Source organism: Perca fluviatilis, chromosome 13 (genome assembly GCF_010015445.1).
Source record: "Perca fluviatilis chromosome 13, GENO_Pfluv_1.0, whole genome shotgun sequence".
Taxonomy (NCBI): Eukaryota; Metazoa; Chordata; class Actinopteri; order Perciformes; family Percidae; genus Perca; species Perca fluviatilis.
In genome coordinates, this window is record NC_053124.1 from 30,332,918 (window position 1) to 30,353,073 (window position 20,156).

Here is a 20,156-nt window from a genome sequence, read left to right on the forward strand (position 1 = left end):
TAAAACTAAGTTTTGATGTATACCGCATTTAAGCTAGGGGCGGATGAGATAATGAATGGATATATGTATATCACATTGCACTTTTTCTGCTTTTGCACTTCTGGTTTGGACGCGACATTTGCGTTGTCTTTGTACTATGTTCTCTGCACAATGACTAATAAAGTTGAATCTAATCTGCCCTCACACCCGAACCTGCCTTCTTTCCAAGAGCCTGACCTGCTATGAAGCGGTGGCGCTCCGTCCGGCCGCAGCCCACAGAGGATGGACTACCAACACCGCTGCCTGACACCGGGGTTAGGGCGGTTCGCCACAACTGAATTAGAGGCCCGCCACGCTAGTGTGGAGCCGAATCCACGGGAGACTTCGCCAGCCCCGGACAGCACACACAACAAGGGCGGCTACATACGCAACCCGCCCAGCTCTGTTTGAAATAGGGAGAGGAAGGACTACAAGGCTGCACCGTCTTTGTGTTATTGCCGTAGAAGTGTATTATACACGGTACGAAATTGTAAAAGTAAACTTGCTGTTGATGCTACACGTTAATCTGCTAAGTAGTACCGAGGCTATAAGCAAACGTTTACAAGCTTAGTTTACCGTGACATTCTGACAACCTGAGGCCGTAGTCAGAACTTAATGCGGCTGGGTAGGCTAGTAGACCTATAGCTAGGCTATGCTTAGTAGCTATGGGTTTCTTTTAAACTATCCTACAACTAATGTGAACGGGCTTTAAGGCTGAATCAAGCGATCATTGCTTATTATTCACCAAAAGTACTGAATATAGGTGTCCATTGGTGGTGTTGGCGCTGCAAAATCGTTTGTTGGCGCTACCCACTTTAAACTAAACCCTGCATTTGTTGGTTTGTTAGTCTTTTTAATCACTCTCTCACTCATTCACTCCACTAGGCTACACACACCGCCACGCCTTTAGCCTATTTGTTACGAAAGCATTTACTATGATGTCATGTAATAAATAATCTTTGAATACTTAATCTAACATACACTGCTGTTTGTTTTGGCTTTTGCTTTGTTGTGCTTTTTGTGAAGGTACGACTTACACAGAACAATGAGGAAAATCGCATGTCTGACAGAAGCCACGGACACGGAATCAATCAAAAGCCATCAGATCTGCTACCCTTACGACTGCGAGGTGAATTGGCGCCGATACCTGTCTCCACGCAACTAATGAGCGAGTAAATATACGCCCTACAGCACCGAGAGCGATGATGGTTACACATTAGTCGGGTTTTGTATTTTTTGTAATTTGAATAATTAACAATGATCTTTAATCATATGCTTTTTCTTTTTTATGTGCATCTGGATTCCGTCAGATGGTTGTTCATTCGTACTGTAGTTTTCTCTTATGCCTTTTTTAAAATAAAAATAAAAGCTATTTTTAGAAATTACAAAATTGGCGTAGCATATTTGGGTAAATATGAATCTGATCAGGGCCAGATAGAGCCCCAGATGTAAGAATATGAGTCTGGGCCAAGATCCGCTTCCCTACGTCATGGCATAAATAACTATGTACTGGGCCAATTCGGCCCAGAGTCGTGTTGATCATTAATTCCAACCTGTTCCGGTATTGGGCCGTTTGGAACAGATGAGCGGAGCAGATCGTTTAGCGGATCTGCGCAAATGCTAATGAGAGACCCCTGGTCAAATCTGGCCCAAATACATTTTGCTGTCTGGGATGTCACCTCGTGGAGACAGTGTGGCTCTTTTATGGGTTTTTAATAGTTTTGGATGACGATGGAGCTTATATAGCTCCAGAGGGAAAAGGATATATTATTGGGTTTTGATACACCCAGGCTATTCATTCTTACATATACAGTAGTTAAGAAAAAGTAAAACACTGTAACTCCATATGTATTCCATGTATTGTTTTGCTGCACCAGAGTGACTGCTGCTGTATAAGAATGCTCTGGACTAGGGGCTGGGTACCAAATTTGAGGTTACAGACTGAATGCTATAAAGTATTGAGTATATAATTTATAAATGCCTGCCGTCATTCAAACACAATTTCTAGTACCTAAGGGGGAAAATCTCATCAGGGTCAGTGAGCCAATAAGATGATGTATCTTCTACCAAGATCTAACAATGCTTGTGATGTGGCTGGTAATTTTCCACATCGCCAGAGATACGTAGGAAAAACTCTTACGTTCCACAGTGGTAACTAGTAGGGCCCGTAAAGGTTTAATGGTGCAATTTCTTTTTTGTTTTATAAAATTGGCATCGAAAAAGTATCGTTTAGGAACCGATCTCGAAGCGGTATTGATATCAGCGTGTTTACCGTATTTTCGTTTTTCGGTCAAATGGCCTTTTGAATGAGGAGCCTAGGGATCACCAGGGTCTCTACATGATCTCCAGCATTGAGAACATTATTTGTGTTCACAGATTTTATTAAAAAAGTTTTGAGCAACTCACGTTAGCAGTTGTTGTTTCCGCTATCCGCCATTTTCTCCAGTCAAATCTATCTAAAATAGTCAATCACCAGATGTGAATGAGCGGCCTCCATGGAGGAAATGTCATTCTTATATATGAGACTCCTTTTTCAACTACAAGGTCAATATTGTTTTTCACTAACAACAAAATAATAAATTATCCATGCATTTATATGGAACTAAGCTTTAGAAGCTTTCCATCTTTACTCTCCACCCTACGACTATTTTGACTGGCTACCGATGAGGCGGCGACCTGAAGAACAAGAGCTACAGTGAGTTGTTGAAAACCTTTCTTTTAGTAAACTCAAACAATGTTGTCAATGCTTTCATTAAAGGTGTAGAGCCCCTGGTGATACTTCAAGCAAATTTTTGTGTTGTGTCGAGCCTTCTTAGTGTTTAAAAATAGTGATTTTGATGCTGTCATAAAGGTGCCCCTAGCACTCCCATTCAAAAGCTGTTTGACCGAAAAGCGAAATCACGGTAAATCTTAAGAAGTGGCGATTCCTTACTAATTATGCTTTTTCAACTAAAGAGTTTGACTCGGGTACATTTTTCAAAAAAGACCCTAGGTTTTGCATTTTTGAGCGAAGGTTACACTTTAAGGGACTGTCATCTGATGTGAGGCAGCTTTTGGTGAATAAGCTTCATTTTTTCCCCCAACTTTTGCAATATCCAGTGACTAATACCACAATCCAAAAAAAGGAAGTGTAAAGCTAGAAATAATATTTCCCTGACAACTTTTAAGAAGTCAGAGGAAGAGGCTGAATGTGTCTGATACCAAGAAGCACGACCGCGGGCATCCTTTGCTGATATTTAATCCACACTCTAAGAAATAAATGAGTAAAAGTCCGTGATTAAAACAAGGGTAAATATTGTGTGTAGCTATATCAAAAATACAAGGATATTTTTTTTTGTTGTTATTTAAAATTCTCTCATACAAAGCTGCTCAGTTAGTAAACCTCTAATTAATTGAAATTTTTTTTTTTAAACTTTAAACACTTTTGGCCGGTCACTAATCCAAATGCTGGTTAAAATTTACGATACAGCATTGTGATGCGCTAGTGGTGGGCTAGGTGGTTGAAGGAACGAGCTTGGGACGAGGGGTTGCCGGTTTTAATCCCAGGTTGGGGAAAGTGAAAACAGCGCTTATCCTTCCTCAGTACCCGATATACCGATAGTTGGCAATTTGCAGATCATGTGTGTGTCGTGTTTTTATTTGATCTATAACCAAAAAAAGTTAATTCATTTAAAAGTGGGGCTACTCTGCTTCTGACTGGCTAGTAGTCCTGCAGTACTGTACAGTAGTCTGCGTGTGATGCTCTAACGAAGTGGAACAGACTCTGTAGCTAAAACAGAGGAGCTCAACACAGGGTGAAAAGAGGGGCTGCAGCAATGTGCAGTACAACAAAAGATGGTGTTTTTTGAAAATCAAACCATGTAAACCCTATTCTGATATAACCTCTAATACAATTATGAACCTGAAAATGAGCATAATATTCTCCCCTTTTAACTTTTTTTTTTTTTTTCAAAACATAATGTGCAAAATAATTACATTATTTTGGTGATTGCTAGGAGACGAAATCGTAATCACCATCAAAAAGTCTATTAATTGCACAGCCCTCGTTGGGACTTGTACCTGGTACTTAAAAAAAAAGGGTTAATTTTTGCTCTGTGTTGCATCTGATCCATTTTCTTTTCTTTCTGTCTGCAGGAATGTGGAGTTACCTGCAGGGGGCGGCTACTGAGGGCGTTCAGAAGGAAAAATACTTGGCGTCAGCGTCCTCTCAGGACCCATCTTCGGATTACAACTGACGACCTTCCGGGACACCACAGAGGAGATAAAAGTAAGGCCACCGTTCTCACCCGGCAGTTTCCCTGGTTATAGAGAACACACCGGACTGAACAGTCCCTATAATGTTAGATTAGATTAGATTCAACTTTTATTGTCAGTGTGCAGTACAGAAGTACAAAGTACAAAGAACAACGAAATGCAGTTTGCGTCCAACCAGAAGTGCAAGGAAGAAAAAAGTGCAATGCAATATACAAGAAATATAGTGCAGTCAGTGTAGTACACAGTTGGTTTACAGAAGGTGGTTTAGAGTAAAATAAATTAAATATAAATATGTGCAGTGTACTAGCAGTTACCTTATAAGGGCAGAATAAATATGGCTATGTAATATGAACAATGTATGAACATGTACACATATGTGCGCTGTAGTGGCAGTGACATTTTAACAGTAGTAAGAATAATATAGATATATGCAGTGTATTAACAGAATATATTTATAAGAAAAACAGAATAAATATGGATATTCAGTATGAACCATATATGACAGATATGTACAGCTATGTGCAGTGTTGGTAACGTTACCATTGCAGTGCAAAAACAGTAACATTATAAGAGTAGTAAGAATAAAAAGGGGGATGTGCAGGATGGCTAGTATGAAGAGCAGTAGAATATGGCTATGTATAAGTGCAGGTGTAGTATATATTTATAGTGGCCCCATGTGAGAAAAACATCGTATCTAACATCTGTTCCTGTGTGATTGGATTCCTTAAAGCTGAAATTAGAGCTCCAAGGGTCTGTCACTTAGTTTGACAAAAGTGGTTCGCACCAAGGTTTTAAATTTGGAATTTTTGGGAATTTAGTTTTGACTTTTTTGATTTCATTTTAGTTTAAGTTAGTTTTCAAAGTGTTTCCAAGTTTTAGTTTAGTTTCTGTTTTTCAGAAAGGTTTAATTACATTTTTTTTTTTTATTATTAAATTATAATTTACTTTCCACTCTTTTGTTAATTCAATTTTATGAATTTTATTTTATCTATAGTGTCAAAATCACAACAGGAGTTACAGTGCCTTGCGAAAGTATTCGCCTTATGAACTTTTAGACCTTTGCGCACATTTCAGGCCTCAAACATAAAGATATAAAACTGTATTTTTTGTGAAGAATCAACAACAAAGTGGGACACAATCATGAAGTTGGCGGCAAGAATTTATTGGATATTTCAAACCTTTTAAACAAATAAAAAACTGAAATATTGGGCGTGCAAAATTATTCAGCCCCCTTAAGTTAATTATCTTTGTAGCGCCACCCCTTTGCTGCGATTACAGCTGTAAAGTCGCGGGGTATGTCTCTATCAGTTTGGCACATCAGAGACTGACATTTTTGCCCATTCCTCCTTGCAAAACAGCTCGAGCTCAGTGAGGTTGGATGGAAGCGTTTGTGAACAGCAGTTTTCAGTTCTTTCCACAGATTCTCGATTGGATTCAGGTCTGGACTTTGACTTGGCCATTCTAACACCTGGATATGTTTATTTGTGAACCATTCCATTGTAGATTTTGGTTTTATGTTTTGGATCATTGTCTTGTTGGAAGACAAATCTCCGTCCCAGTCTCAGGTCTTTTGCAGACTCCATCAGGTTTTTCTTCCAGAATGGTCCTGTATTTGGCTCCATCCATCTTCCCATCAATTTTAACCATCTTCCCTGTCCCTGCTGAAGAAAAGCAGGCCCAAACCATGATGCTGCCACCACCATGTTTTGACAGTGGGGATGGTGTGTTCCAGAGTGATGAGCTGTGTTGCTTTCGCCAAACATAACGTTTTGCATTGTTGCCAAAGCGTTCGATTTTTAGTTTCATCTGACCACAGCACCTTCTTCCACATGTTTGGTGTGTCTCCCAGGTGGCTTTTGGCAAACTTTAAACGACACTTTTATGGATATCTTTAAGAAATGGCTTTCTTCTTGCCACTCTTCCATAAAAGGCCAGATTTGTGCAGTATCACGACTGACTGTTGTCCTATGGACAGAGTCTCCCACCTCAGCTGTAGATCTCTGCAGTTCATCCAGAGTGATCATGGGCCTCTTGGCTGCATCTCTGATCAGTCTTCTCATTGTATGAGCTGAAAGTTTAGAGGGATGGCCGGGTCTGCCGTAGATTTGTAGTGGTCTGATACTCCTTCCATTTCAATATTATCGCTTGCACAGTGCTCCTTGGGATGTTTAAAGCTTGGGAAATCTTTTTGTATCCAAATCCGGCTTTAAACTTCTCCACAACAGTATCTCGGACCTGCCTGGTGTGTTCCTTGTTCTTCATGATGCTCTCTGCGCTTTACGGAACTCTGGGGACTATCACAGAGAGGTGCATTTATACGGAGACTTGATTACACACAGTTGGATTCTATTTATCATCATTAGTCATTTAGGTCAACATTGGATCATTCAGAGATCCTCACTGAACTTCTGGAGAGAGTTTGCTGCACTGAAAGTAAAGGGGCTGAATAAATTTTTGCCGCCCACTTTTTCAGTTTTTATTTGTTAAAAAGTTTGAAATAGCCAATGAATTTCGTTCCACTTAATAATTGGGACCCACTTGTTGTTGATTTTTCACAAAAATTACAGTTTTATATCTTTATGTTTGAGGCCTGAAATGTGGCAAAGGTCGAAGCGTTCAAGGGGCCGAATACTTTTCGCAAAGGCACTGTATCTCAGGACACTTTACAGAAATATATACAAATAATACAATATGAAATAAAAATAAAAGTAATAGTCTAAACAGAGGGATATAAAAGACAAAAAAGAGACAGACTTTCAAAAATCGTTAATAATATAGACAGCAGAAACAAACAAAGAGATCTGAGTAGACATCAGATATTAAGATAGCTTTCTTATTGGATACCAACTTAAGAGACTCAAAGTCCCTGTCAAATTCAACCTCCAACACCCTGCTTTTTCGATGATGTTCACGCAACGTACGTTCGCATGGCAACAGGGTGAAATGGCTGCCCTTTGCGTGAAGTAAACACAACATTTTTCAACTTTCTGCTAAGATATATATGTGACTTTTTGCAGCAGCGGGGATTATGAAATCATGCAAGCCCCGCATATTTTGCCGTGGAAATCGGCAATTTATGCGCGGAAGTCGGCGTATTTGAAAAATCGCGGCCCACCCGCATGAATATGCAGACTTTGGCTGATTATCCGTTGAATTATGCAATCGCATAATCGCGTTTTTCTGGAGGGACTGAAATATGATTCAGAATAACTGCATGTTGGCTTTTGACGCCCGTGGCAATTGTAGTAGCAATGAAGATAATAGAACTATGACTATAAATAACAGTTGTGTAGCAGTGGCGGGTGTTTTCGAGCAGGACACGGCAGCAGCTGCCCAAAAACTAACCACCTGAACCACCAAATCTATGAAAGCGTGAGGAGCTAAGTTAGTAACATGGCATTGCATGTTAGACCACACCACACACTGGCCTAAAAATACACACATGCTCTGGACTCATACATGCACAAATGGAGAGATCTCAGTTTTACTTTTACAGATTTAGTTTTATTTATTTTTGTTAGGGCCAGGATTCATAACCTCAACAAAAATGCAATTTCACATCATTTTAGACCATTCTTTTTTTTTTTTTTTTTTTTTCATCTGTGTCCAAAACATTATAAAAGCAATAAAAGGGACACATAATTTTAGTCAGGCATTTGTTGAGCAACATTCCCGACTGTATTACTATTTATCTTATGCTTTCTGTGTTTCATTATGATTTCCTGTGATTTGTTGTGACTTTGCGACTCTGTCTGTGATAAGTGCGATATAAATAAACTTTACTTACTAATTACTAAGTCTTATAATGGTGGGGGGAACCTTTGGCTAGTACACCCACTACTCTATAGGGAGTGTACACTAGGGCTGGGCAATATATCAATATTTTATCGATATCAATATATGTAACTAGATATCGTCTTAGATTTTGGATATCGTTATATCTCAATATGGCATAAGTCTTGTCTTCTCCTGGTTTTAAAGGCTGCATTACAGTAAAGTGATGTCATTTTCTGAATTTACCAGACTGTTGTAACTGTTCTATTATTTGCCCTTACCCACTTAGTCATTGTATCCACATTGTTGTCAATTATTGATGATTATTTATCTAAAATCTCATTGGTAAACTATTTTGTAAAAGCATCAATTCTCAACCCTACAATATCGTCGCAATATTGACATTGATGTATGTGGTCGAGAATATTGTGATATCTGATTTTCTCCATATCCTAGGGCCCTATGAAATCTGTTTCATTTTTTTTTTCAAATTCCACTTAATTGTTTTCCGGATTTATTTTTAGCCGTTTTGGATTTTTCGGATTTGCTTGTTTTCTTTTCTCTTCTAAGCAGTATTGACCTTTAAAAACTCAGTGACACAAACTCACAATTCAGCTTTTTTCATTTAAACTGTTAATATATTCAGCAGAGCACATTCAAAATGACCTAAATAAAAGCTAATTGGGTGCTCACCTATAACAATGTTGAGGACACTGCGATCTCGGTTGTCAGAGGCTTCGTCAACAGCAACGAAGATTTTCTTTCCGCGGATCTCTTGCAGCACTGTTTGCGTGTTGCTGGTCAAAGAACCGCGGCAGGTGGGTCTGCCTGAGGCTGCTGGCCTCAATAATTATTATAAAATGCAATATATGCAAATTCCGTGCGATTCCGCGTGTATAACAGAATTCCATTTTCGTGTGTAGATTCCCTGATTCCGTCCGTGTTTTCCGCATCGCGGCAATCAGAGGGCCCTAATATCGCCCAGCCCTAGTGCACACATTCCAATATCTCTCAATGTATGCTGTCATGGTAAATGGTTCATATTTTTAAATGTCTGTCTTACAACAACGGTGAGGTGCCCATATGAATATTAAAAAAAATTTTCATCCTCTCCCCCCCCCACCTCCACCTCCTCTGTCCAGGTTCTCGGCCGACGCCCCACCCGTCCCCTCCCACTTCTACACGGTGGTGACGAGCTGCCAGGAGCTGAACCAGACGGTGGAGGAGTGTGACGGCCCACTCAGGGTCTTTTCCTATCTGCTTCCACACAGACCGGACAACAGTGAGGCCTGCAACGTGAGTTCAAACCGTCCCCAGCAGGGGGCAGCGCTGTCCCAGCTGTCACTGCAGCTGGCTGCATGAATCGGTTCAGATCAGTCAGTGACTTAGGTACTTTAGGAATTAGGTACTTTAACCCTTGTGTTGTCCTTGGGTCAAATTTGACCCATTTCTATATGAGAATGATGGGTTTCTTTGAACTAAATTGCCCCAAAATAACATGAATGCGTGGCTGTACGTTGTATGGAAGCCATGTAACATTCTTGGCAGGTAAAATTAATCAATTATTACAAATTAATTATTAATTCATTCATTCATTCATTGAATTGTGGGGGTGTTTTTTATTTATTTTTTTATTTTATAGCATTTGAAATAAACTGTGATCCACTCAACATCCTCTGATCTTAACTAGCAGTCAAAATAATCCACAATTTCAGTTTTTTTTAAACAAAAAATATAGGCATTATGTCATTTAAATTATGTTTATTGACCATGTATTTAAAAAAGCGTCGAAAAAAGTGACTAAAACGTTTCAAAAAGCGTCAAAAAACGTTGGAAATAGCCAAAAAAAAGTTCAATACTTGAGTAAATGTACTTAGTTACATTCCACCACTGGTCTGTGATAAAATAAGATGAGCAAGAGGGGACACTGTGAGATGATCTCTGTCACATGTGGAAAGTAACTGTAAATACTGTAACTAAGTACACGTTTAAGGTACTTGTACTTTTCAGTACTACATTTCCGAGGCTCGGAATGAAGATCTTTTAAAATATGATGCATTTCATTTGAAATATGAAACTACTAACTGTATGTGAATGTCGGTTTGTCCATCAGTCAGTTATCAGAAAATGTATCTGCAACCCTTGCAACTTGATGACTGATTATTGATTTGAAGTGCATTAGGAAGGGATCTTGTAATGGCTGGTCTAAACAAGAGCGATAAAGACAGCAATCAGTATTCATATGCTCCTCTAACTACTTGAAAAATTGTCCTTTGACTCATTTTTCATGCAAACATTTCATGATTTCAGATCGTCAAATATGGGAGTTTGTCTGCTTTTCGTGGTCTTAAACTAAAGTAAACTTGATGGTTTGGAAGATCTGGAATGTTGGTTGGAAAAAAAAAACCCTAGAAGGTTTCACTTTATGCTCTCTGTAATTTTATGTCGGTAATTTTATCGACATTTCTCGCAATGTTCACGTGTTTCACAAACAAAGCAATCCATGGTCAACAGTCAACTCCTGCTACATTAATGCGTGAGTAATAATAATCTAATGCTACAGTATAAGAGTCACACGGGACACTTTTCGGCATTAAATATTTGGTTACACTTTACTACTACAGAGTGACATGACACTGTTGTGAACGTGTCATAAACATTATAAACAAGTCCTAAACCTTTATGACATAACGCTTCTTTTAGTAAGTGTTATTGGGTTTTTGTCATGACAAGTTATGGTTAGAGTTAGGGTTAGGGTTAGAGTTCATGTGTCATGACAGTGTCATGTGTTCATGACAGTGTTATGTCACTCTTATGTAGATGCCTTCAAGTAAAGTGTCACCAAATATTTTGACTTTTGACCATGCCATTCAACTTCTAGGACTATTTCCAATGCAGGACTTTCACTTGTAACAAAGTCTATTCTCAGTGTTGTATCAGTACTTTTATTGAAGTAAAGGAACTGAATACTGCGTCCACCACTGATCTCTAGGAATATTAAACTCTGACAGCTGGTAAAATGTGTCTGAGGCGTGTTTCCTGTGAAAGTGGAAATTCATTGTGTCGCAGTAAAAAGGCTTTGACGTCAATAGTAATAAAAACAGGTCAAGGTCATGTTTTATTTTTGGTGAGGCGGTCGTTGGCAACTCAGCGGCTTGTGGTTAGAGACACCTTACCACTGTTTTCTTCTTTGAGTCAGATTTAAGCCTTGTGTTGTCTTCCATTGGACCATGCATCGTCCTCCCGGGTCAAAACTAAAAATCCCTTTTACTAACGTTTTTGTCTCTTTTGGTGCTTTTTTTCAACGTCTTTTGGCAATTTTTGGACGTTATTATAGGAAATTATGCCTATTATACCTTTTTTAGACTAAAATTAAAGGAAGGATAATCACAGAATGGCATATGTCATTCAGTCAGGATACTGTTTTGAAAAATTTCAATTATTTTTTCAAATGCTAAAAAATTCAACAAAACACACAAAATTCAATGAAAGTATAGATTTTTGTTGTACTTGCAAAGCGCGTTGTATGGATTGATCCATGTTATTTTTGGGGTAATCAAAATTAGGTAGTTAAAAAGAAACCCATATTTTTGATATAGACATCTAAACAATGGGTCAGATTTGACCCCGAAGACAACACAAGGGTTGAAGATCACTGTAAGGCAAGGCAAGGCAGCTTTATTTAAATTATCATTAAAGAAATGTCTTCAGCCTTGATTTAAAAGAGCTGAGAGTAAGGCCCCCGTACAGTTTACGACCAGTTGGTCTTTCAGTTCCAAGGTTTTTCAGTACATTCAGGAATCGTTTTTTTACATTTTAGTGGATGCTTTTGATGAGCACTGACAAAATGGACTTTTAAGCCAGGGTTGATGCGTCGACTGTCATAGTCTGCGTGTGAAAGTACATTTCCAGGATAAAGCCTGACAACCAGTTTGGCCCCCCATATTCCGCTCTCTCCGTGTGTTGCCGTTCCCAAACTCCGTTCACTTCGGGAAACAACAACAAACTTGGACCTAGCAAGCTGCACGCCAAAAATGTCAAGTTTTGAAGAAAATGTGGCCCGTGCAACTAGGCGGTCCTGCTTGGTTTTTTCGGGGAATGATTATAAAGATTGACGGAGAATATGTTCACGGCATTTACTCTCTGGGACGATTTTGGAACGAAGTTCACACGGCGATACTCTAACCATGTATCCTGCTCATTTAAATAGCTCACGTTACTGTCTTGTGTGAAGAGTTAACTTCATTTAATGTTGTATGTGGCGTTTTCTTTGGCGGGGTGCAAATGCTCCTCCCCGAGACGATTCAGCAGAGCCACCGTCGCGGCGTCCGGAGCTTAGCGCCGCCCCAAGACGATTGCGATTGGTTTAAAGAAATGCAAGCAACGCGTGCGTTGTTTTCTTCTATCCCAGAATGCACCTGTGGTGTAGCCACTCCACAGCGCTGTGGGCAGTGTGAGACTCTTGAAGCCAAAACATCTGGATCGCACCCTGGTGGCTGGCTGCAGTATGGGTCATAAACCCCGCCCCCTCCATTTTAGTGGATAGGACATGGGCCATGGGCCATGGGTTTATTACGGGGAGTGAGGCTTTCCTTGTGTAGAAAAGTACCGTAAGCGGCAGCTGCCGCTGACACAGTGATGCACATACTTTTCCATGGGTAGCGAAGCTACAGTAGTCAGTGTTTGATGTTCGCTGCAAAGACAAACTAAATCACCTGATTAATGCAACTTAATCACGGCGTCTCCCGGCCATTTTTCACCGCAGAAAGCTGCTACCAGCCAGGCTAAAGCTAATATAGTTAGCCTAAAGAAACAAAGGGTCTGTCCCAACCAACGTTACGGTTTGGAGCCGCGACGCTGGAAACGTAACGCTAATCTACAGGGATCATACGTTTTGAAAAAACCTGGAAAAGTTATGGAATTTGAAAAATGCAAATTCCAGGCCTGGAAAGGTTTTGGAAACATAAAAAGACCCAGAAAGTTTTGGAAAAGTCATGGAATTTTTTTTAACACAGCGTAATAATATGTCATTAATAAATGTATTTTCACGTCGTCTTAACCTCAACATTCTGTTCGGGGAGCGATATTATGAATCCCACTATGAACCACATAAATTGTAATTCATTTTATAGTTAAACATCTGAGGGTAAACTTTAACACAGATTTGTATTCTTATTGTATAATGTCGACTGACATTTTCAGGAACACATAGTCATGGAAATTTGCCGAAAAGTCATGAAAATGTCATGGAAAAGTATTGCTTAAAATGCGTATGAACCCTGAATCTACAGCAGCAGTCTGTGTCTTACATAACGTCATTTACACTGATTTAAGTGTTCTTTCACAGTTTGTTGCTAGTGCGTGACATGCAGGCTCTGCATGCACAGCCAACCACCAATCACGATCGCTGTTAATCAATTTATCAAAACAACCAAAGCAGGCCCAGCTAGTCGACCGCAACCTGAAAATTTAGAGGAAGCAGCATGCACGCATTTAGGGCTGTGCGCGATTGAAGAAATTCTTAGTCGACTAACACTCATTCAATTGTATCGACTAATCGATTAGTTGATTTCATCAACAGATCTGTAAATCTGAGTTTCATGCAAGAGTCATGCAAAAGCACCACTTTAATTCTTGTGTTTACCAGAGATGTGCTCATACGTTTCTTGGAAATAAGTCATTCAGCATGAAAACAGCATCAGACATGACTAATCGACTAAAGAAATCGAAGTTGACTAAAACCAAATCAACCGATTAGTCGACTAATCGACTAAGAGGGAGCAGCCCTACATGCATTATTACTATCATTCACTTCAGCCTGGATTGATAGTATTATATGAATACAGTGGTGTCATGTCATTCAGCCAGTGTATTTAACCATCTAATGTCCCTCTCCAAAATCACTCCAGAAGAGTAGTCACGGCGCTTACTTGCTTTGGTGTTTGTAAAGCATTAAATTTCAACAAAGACTAGTTCACATAATAAAAGTTCCTTTTTCATTTTTTTATTTTCTGTGTAGATGCACTCCCCTACAAAATCACCCCAGTCTTTTTTGTGTATCGCATGAAAAAAAGAAAAAGAAAAATAGCAATGTCAGTTTGTTTTCGATTATCGTGCAGGCCTACTGTCTTGGGGTTTATCACTGAAGTGGAGCGTGTGACCGTGCCATAAACACAGTCCAAACTGACGCATGCTGTCCAAGCATTGTTATTAATGACAGATAGTAACGGGACGGCTACAGTGAGTCATAGCGGGGTTCCTACATGCGTCAAACACCATGATGCCAAAAGTCGACCAAAGAAGGAAGAATTGGATCTGCATGGTTGGAATGGTTGTAGTACATCCTCGACAACAGTGACTCATAGATCATATAACTGGATCAAACTTAGAAAAAAAAAATATGAACATCATGTTGAACTCGGACCTTGTTTTTGGGATTGTTTAGGTCCATTTATCGTTCAGAGGTTGTTGTGAGGATTTGGCAATGGCAATTTTATTTCATAGCGCACCTTTCATTACACAGAAAACAAATAAGAAGATACAGTATAGGCATTTAGACTTTTAGCTTTCTTTGATTGTTAACAGACATTTATTTTGGCTCTGAAAGGAAAACACCGAGATCCTCCCTGCTTTTTACAGAAAGTAAAAACCTTTGGAACCCTAACCCTAACACTAGTCGTTGAAGTTTCCAGTTTCTTTTTGTAGAGCCCTCCATCAGTTACAAATATACGCTGCATGTTTATACCTGCTGCAAATATATACCCATTAAAGCTGGTTACATTTTAAGTGCACCCTTACGCTTAGCAAACAGAAAAGCCAGCACAGTGTAAATGTCACCATGGGAGGAATTATTTGAACCCAAACAGCCACCATACTTGTGCTCTGTTGAGTCATTCATACCCGCCCTTGTTTATAGCATAAAAACTAGCCCTTACATGCGTGTTTTTTCTTTCTCAATATCCGATCACCTGAAAGGTTTCAGCATTTAGTTTTTACGACTGTTTATTTCGATGAAGAGCTAATTCTCCGGCATCTGTCTGATCTAGATACGGGCATGATGTGGACTGAGGCGTTCACTGTCTAAGTTTTACAAGTGGAAACTCCTTTATACAAATATTTAATGTGAACAGGCAGCTGTCACCAGCAGACATGTGATCTTAGTGGTTTTATATCAGGGGCGTCAAACTCCGTTTCCCAGAGGGCCACACTGGAAACTGAGAATCACATCAAGGGCCAGACATGTAGAGTTTATTGTCATGGCTTTTATTTAAGAGGAAAAAGTCAAATATTTTAACTGTATTATTGCATGTCTCATATACTGTAGTCTTCTCACTTACAGTTTGGGCCTCATAAAGCCCCCAAAAAGTTGAAAAAAACGCCAAAAAAGTTGGAAAAAGGCCGAAGAAATTGTCTGAAAAAGTGGCAAAAACATCCTTAAAAGTGCCAACAACTTCAGAAAAAGTGGGAAAACATTGAGTAAAGCGTCCAAAACGTTAAAACAAAGTGCCTAAAGCATTGAGAAAAAAACCCCGCATAAACGAAAAGGCATCAAAAATGACCAAAAATGTAACAAAATAAAAAAAAGCACCAGAAATGTAACAAAATAAAAAATGTAAAAGCACCAAAAACTTTGGGAAAGCGACAAAAACTAGGTGGGCCTCAATTTATTGTGAAACTAAATTGAAATGCGGGCCGGATCGTGTGTTTTATATTATCTATCAGCGTATTAATGTAGGATTTCTTTCAAGAATAAGGATGGCATTATTCTGTATTTTTCTCAATGTCAACAAATCCCATGAAATAACCCCAAAAGCATCAACGTGTTAGTCGGTCTCTGGATTTACCGTCCATCAGGTTTTTGGGTCGGGTATCGTTTGGATTTTGACGATTCCAATTCCGAACCGGTACTTTTTTAAACCGGTTAACTTTTTTTTCGGAAAATATTTCAGTCGACACGTTAAGTGGAACCGAAATGAGGAAACCGAAATTTGCGTTCTAATCTGGTCCGATTCCTACCGGCTGGGTACCCAACCCTAGTCAGGTTTCGGCCGCTTCGTGGCAGCGTGGGAGTACATGTGTAACTAAGGAGAACTCCCTTTCTTTTATGTCAACACAGATGTTTTACTTTTCCCATTGTGGGTTGAGGATAGCTCACTCAAACACACACAGGCTGCTTCCCTATTTGCCAAAAAAAGAAAAGAAAGTAGAACGCGAACTTTTTGTTTCCCCCCCAATTTTGGGAAGTGGTTCTTTTTGGAGAGGCCTTTATCATTAATTGACCTTCTTAAAGAGAATGCATCAGATTGATTCATAATCACCCTCTGAGTCATTTTTTTTTTTTTAAACAAAGCCCATCTGAAAAATGTTTCTCTGATTTATGCTGAAGAAAAGCCAAAACACACTCCCTTTTTGAATATGCTCTGGAGCATTGTTTGAGCCTTCAGCCAAGCAATAAACCCAGTGTTTATAGAAACCTTGTCGAAATGAGTCAAGCCTCGTTGTGCGTTGTTGTGAAGCTGCTCGAAGATGGTCACGTTTCTGTGACCTAAACCATACCCTGGTGTGGGAGGGGCTTAGAGGACGGTTTGGGCTGCAGCAGAAGGGGGAGGGACTGAGAAGATGTCGATGTTCAAATTTGTTAGCAAAGTCCTGGCTCTTCACAATCTTACCTACAGCAGCTTTAATACTTAATTTCTTCAGTGTTGTCCCATTAAAAGATACAATGAAATGTTTACTAAAATGTGAGGGGTGTACTCACTTTTGTGAGATACTGTATCTTTCTGTCACTACTTCACAGATCTATATGCTGAGGCCGGGATAGGTGTGTTAATGATGACGAGATCCAACGGTCTGCGTAGACATGATGTTGTCACTGCCTTCCGGATCAGCCCATATGAGCATTTTTTTGACTGAGTCTTATTAGACAGATAGATATTTTATTGTCCCATGAGGGAGATTTGTTTTCACAGTCTGTTTCATGCACGTGGCAATATACCCGGACAAATACATAAACAGATAACATAAAGACAGGTATATACGCATAGAAACAACCATATTTAAAAAAATGTCATATATCTCATTCAAATTTGGTAAGAAAAAACAACAGCACAATGTAAAAAGTCATTAGAAGACGTGTGAAATGGGTCTACAGTGTACAGCTAACACACACACACACTCACACACACACACACACTGTTGGGTTTTAAAGGAGGACATTCCCCTGACCTACAACTGGCAAAGCCAATCCGCCTTGATGTCCCAAGTACTTTGACAAAAGCTGTCTCGAGGTTTCCACAGTGTGCTCGTAACCACTGCGCAATACCATGATACCCCTGAGGATTATTTCTGAGGATTTATTTACACACACACACACACACACACACACACACACACACACACACAGAGTTCACCTGGCAAGACATTTCCAGCAATGAGGCTTAATACTACATAATACTACATAATACTACTAATACCCCTAACCCTTTTCATATGGTGTGTGTGTGTGTGTGTGTGTGTGTGTGTGTGTGTGTGTGTGTGTGTGTGTTCACCTGTTTCCCGCCTGGTTTCCAAAGAAAACCTGAGCTACCCGCCCTTCAGTCTGCACCGAGGTCTAAGTCAGATTTAAAGAGCATCAATTTAGACGAACTGGGAACCAAAAAAAAACTCATAAGACCTTAAAATAAGCATGCAGCTTAGTTCATGGGGACAATATAAAGTTACAGTTTGCAATTAGATGAACAGCCAAACCAATCCAGCAGCTGTTATGTCTGTGTGTGCGTGCAGTGCATGGTGTCTTGAGTTAAGTTTGCTGAAGTTCTGCTCCGCATTAATCGGAAGACTGATCATTTCCTCTGCAAGGAGAAGTCAAATCCTTTAACCAAAATTAATTTTTGTTTTGGAAAAGACGTAGGATATATGAAAAATATCCCCTAAAAGTCCCCTACTAAGCCCCTGCAGCCTCAATAACCCTCTACTGAAACAGAGAGGGGAAAAGATGCAGGAAATGAAAGCAATCCTGTCTTTAAGAGAGCTTCTCAACTGGAATATACGTGATGTGTTGGCAGCACAGATCCTCTGAAATATGGTCTTGTCTGAACAGTAAAAGCTGGCCTAGTGATTTTGAGATGAGGTAAAGTATAGGGCGTTTTTTTCTCCGATTCCGCGGTAAAGTGGCTGACGGTGATTACAGACGCCAGGTTTCAGCTGCACTTTGTGGATAGAATGTCCTCTGATACTGTATTACGTGTCATGTTTAGCTTAATGTTCACTGGAAAACAAACTTTAAAAAAAATTGCTTGTGGTTTGTTTTCCAGTCAGCATGGTTTCGGCAACAAGTCCTCCAAACCACACAATGATAAAGGTTATTTGTTCCTAACCTCTAATAGGACCCGTAGGAGCATTTGATAAATTAGGGCCCCCTTAGCGGTGGCAGGAAATGCGACTATCTAAACCAGAGAACGTAGCGGTCACAGTTTTAAACACGTCATTAACCTTGTGAAACGGCCGCAGTTTTGGTAAGGTTTAGGCACCAAAACTACTTAAAGGAAACGCGGCGACTTATTGGGACTTCAGCGTATTCACCGTATCCCCCAGAGTTAGACAAGTCCATACATACCCTTCTCATCTCCGTGTGTGTCGTGACTCTGTCTGAAGCACCCACTGCTAGCCTAGCTTAGCCCAGATCCTGGAGGTAACCGGCTCCATCTAGCCTACCGCTCCCAATACGTGACAAAATAACGCCAACATTTTCCTATTTACATGTTTGATTTGTATAGTCACAGCGTGTACAAATAACTAGCGTTGGGTACCGAACCGGTTCCTACGCAACCAGTAAGAATCGGACCAGATTAGTACAAAAATAAACGTAAAAATAGACGTAAAAATATCACACTTTCTCTGTAGTCTACCGTTAGCTAGCTACCGTAAATGCAAGCTACTTTTAAAATGCCATATTTTCCCCTCTGGGCTCACCAAAACGGATGTGAAAGCATATTATGGCTCCAACATCTATCAAAGAGCCTTTCTTTGATGTAATTTTTCAGTTTTTCAAGAATTGGTTTAGGAATCGGAATCGTTTTAAAAGTACCAGTTCGGCATCAGGAATCGTAAAAATCCAAACGGTACCCAACCCATAACCCAATAACAAGGTCACGTGACACACAGCCATCTTCTAACCATATACATACTGGGAACTATATTCTCAGAAGGCGAAGCACTGCTACTTCTGCTACTTGGGCGGAGTGATTATCACTCCAACTCTGAGCGAACTCCAGGCGAACGCTCTGAACAGCCAACCACGGGGCTTCAGGTGCTGCGAGCAAATCACTCCGCCCAAGTAGCAGTGCTTTGCCTTTCTGATAATATAGTTCCCAGTATGTAGCTACGGTTAGAAGATGGCTGTGTCTCATGTGACCTTGTTGTTTGTACGGCTGTGACTATACAAATGATGGAGCCGGTTACCTCCAGGATCTGTGCTAAGCTAGGCTAGCGCTGGGGGCTCAGACAGAGGGATTCACGCACGCGGATATGAGAAGGGTATGTATGGACTTATCTATAGATGTATGGATATGGTGAAAAAGACAAAGTCCCAATAAGTTGGGTGTTCCTTTTAAGTTTAGAAAAAGGTTAGGTGGGTTTGGGTTAAAATCGGGTTAGGGGTTAGGGTTAGGTTTGGGGTTAAAAAAAACTCCCCCGTTTACTTTTATTTTGAAATGGGACTCGAATCCCAGTCTCCTGGGGGAAAGTCCTGTTTCTGTTTACCCCAACCTATATTCATAGGAAGATCCTTGTACTCTTATACTTTGTCACCTTACTTCCCCTTTGCCCCCGTTGTAATTACTACAGCTATTAGAGGGCACCGCGTAAATAAAAATGTAAATATGAGTCACGGTTGCTGTTTGAACTAAAGACTGGGTGTATTTTGCGGGGAGGACAGGTCTCGGTTTCTGAGTTTCGCAAGTGGAAAAATGTCTAGACGCCAGAGGATTTCCCTGCATGGTTCAGACTTAATTTATATGCCGTCGTAACAAATGAGTAACTTGTTTGCTCTCCCAGGCGTTAACTTAACATAAATCCCACTCTTGTCTTAAAGTGAGTAATTTCGGAGAATA

At 40.0% G+C, this 20,156-nt stretch overlaps 1 long non-coding RNA gene across 1 annotated transcript; it reads left to right on the forward strand.

The window, feature by feature from the left end:
- Window positions 1-4,259: 4,259 nt before the first annotated feature.
- LOC120571778 lies at window positions 4,260-9,588 on the forward strand. The gene is made up of 3 exons (XR_005641297.1): window positions 4,260-4,285; window positions 5,284-5,285; window positions 9,189-9,588. It is a non-coding gene; the product is annotated as an uncharacterized LOC120571778 (long non-coding RNA).
- Window positions 9,589-20,156: the final 10,568 nt, after the last annotated feature.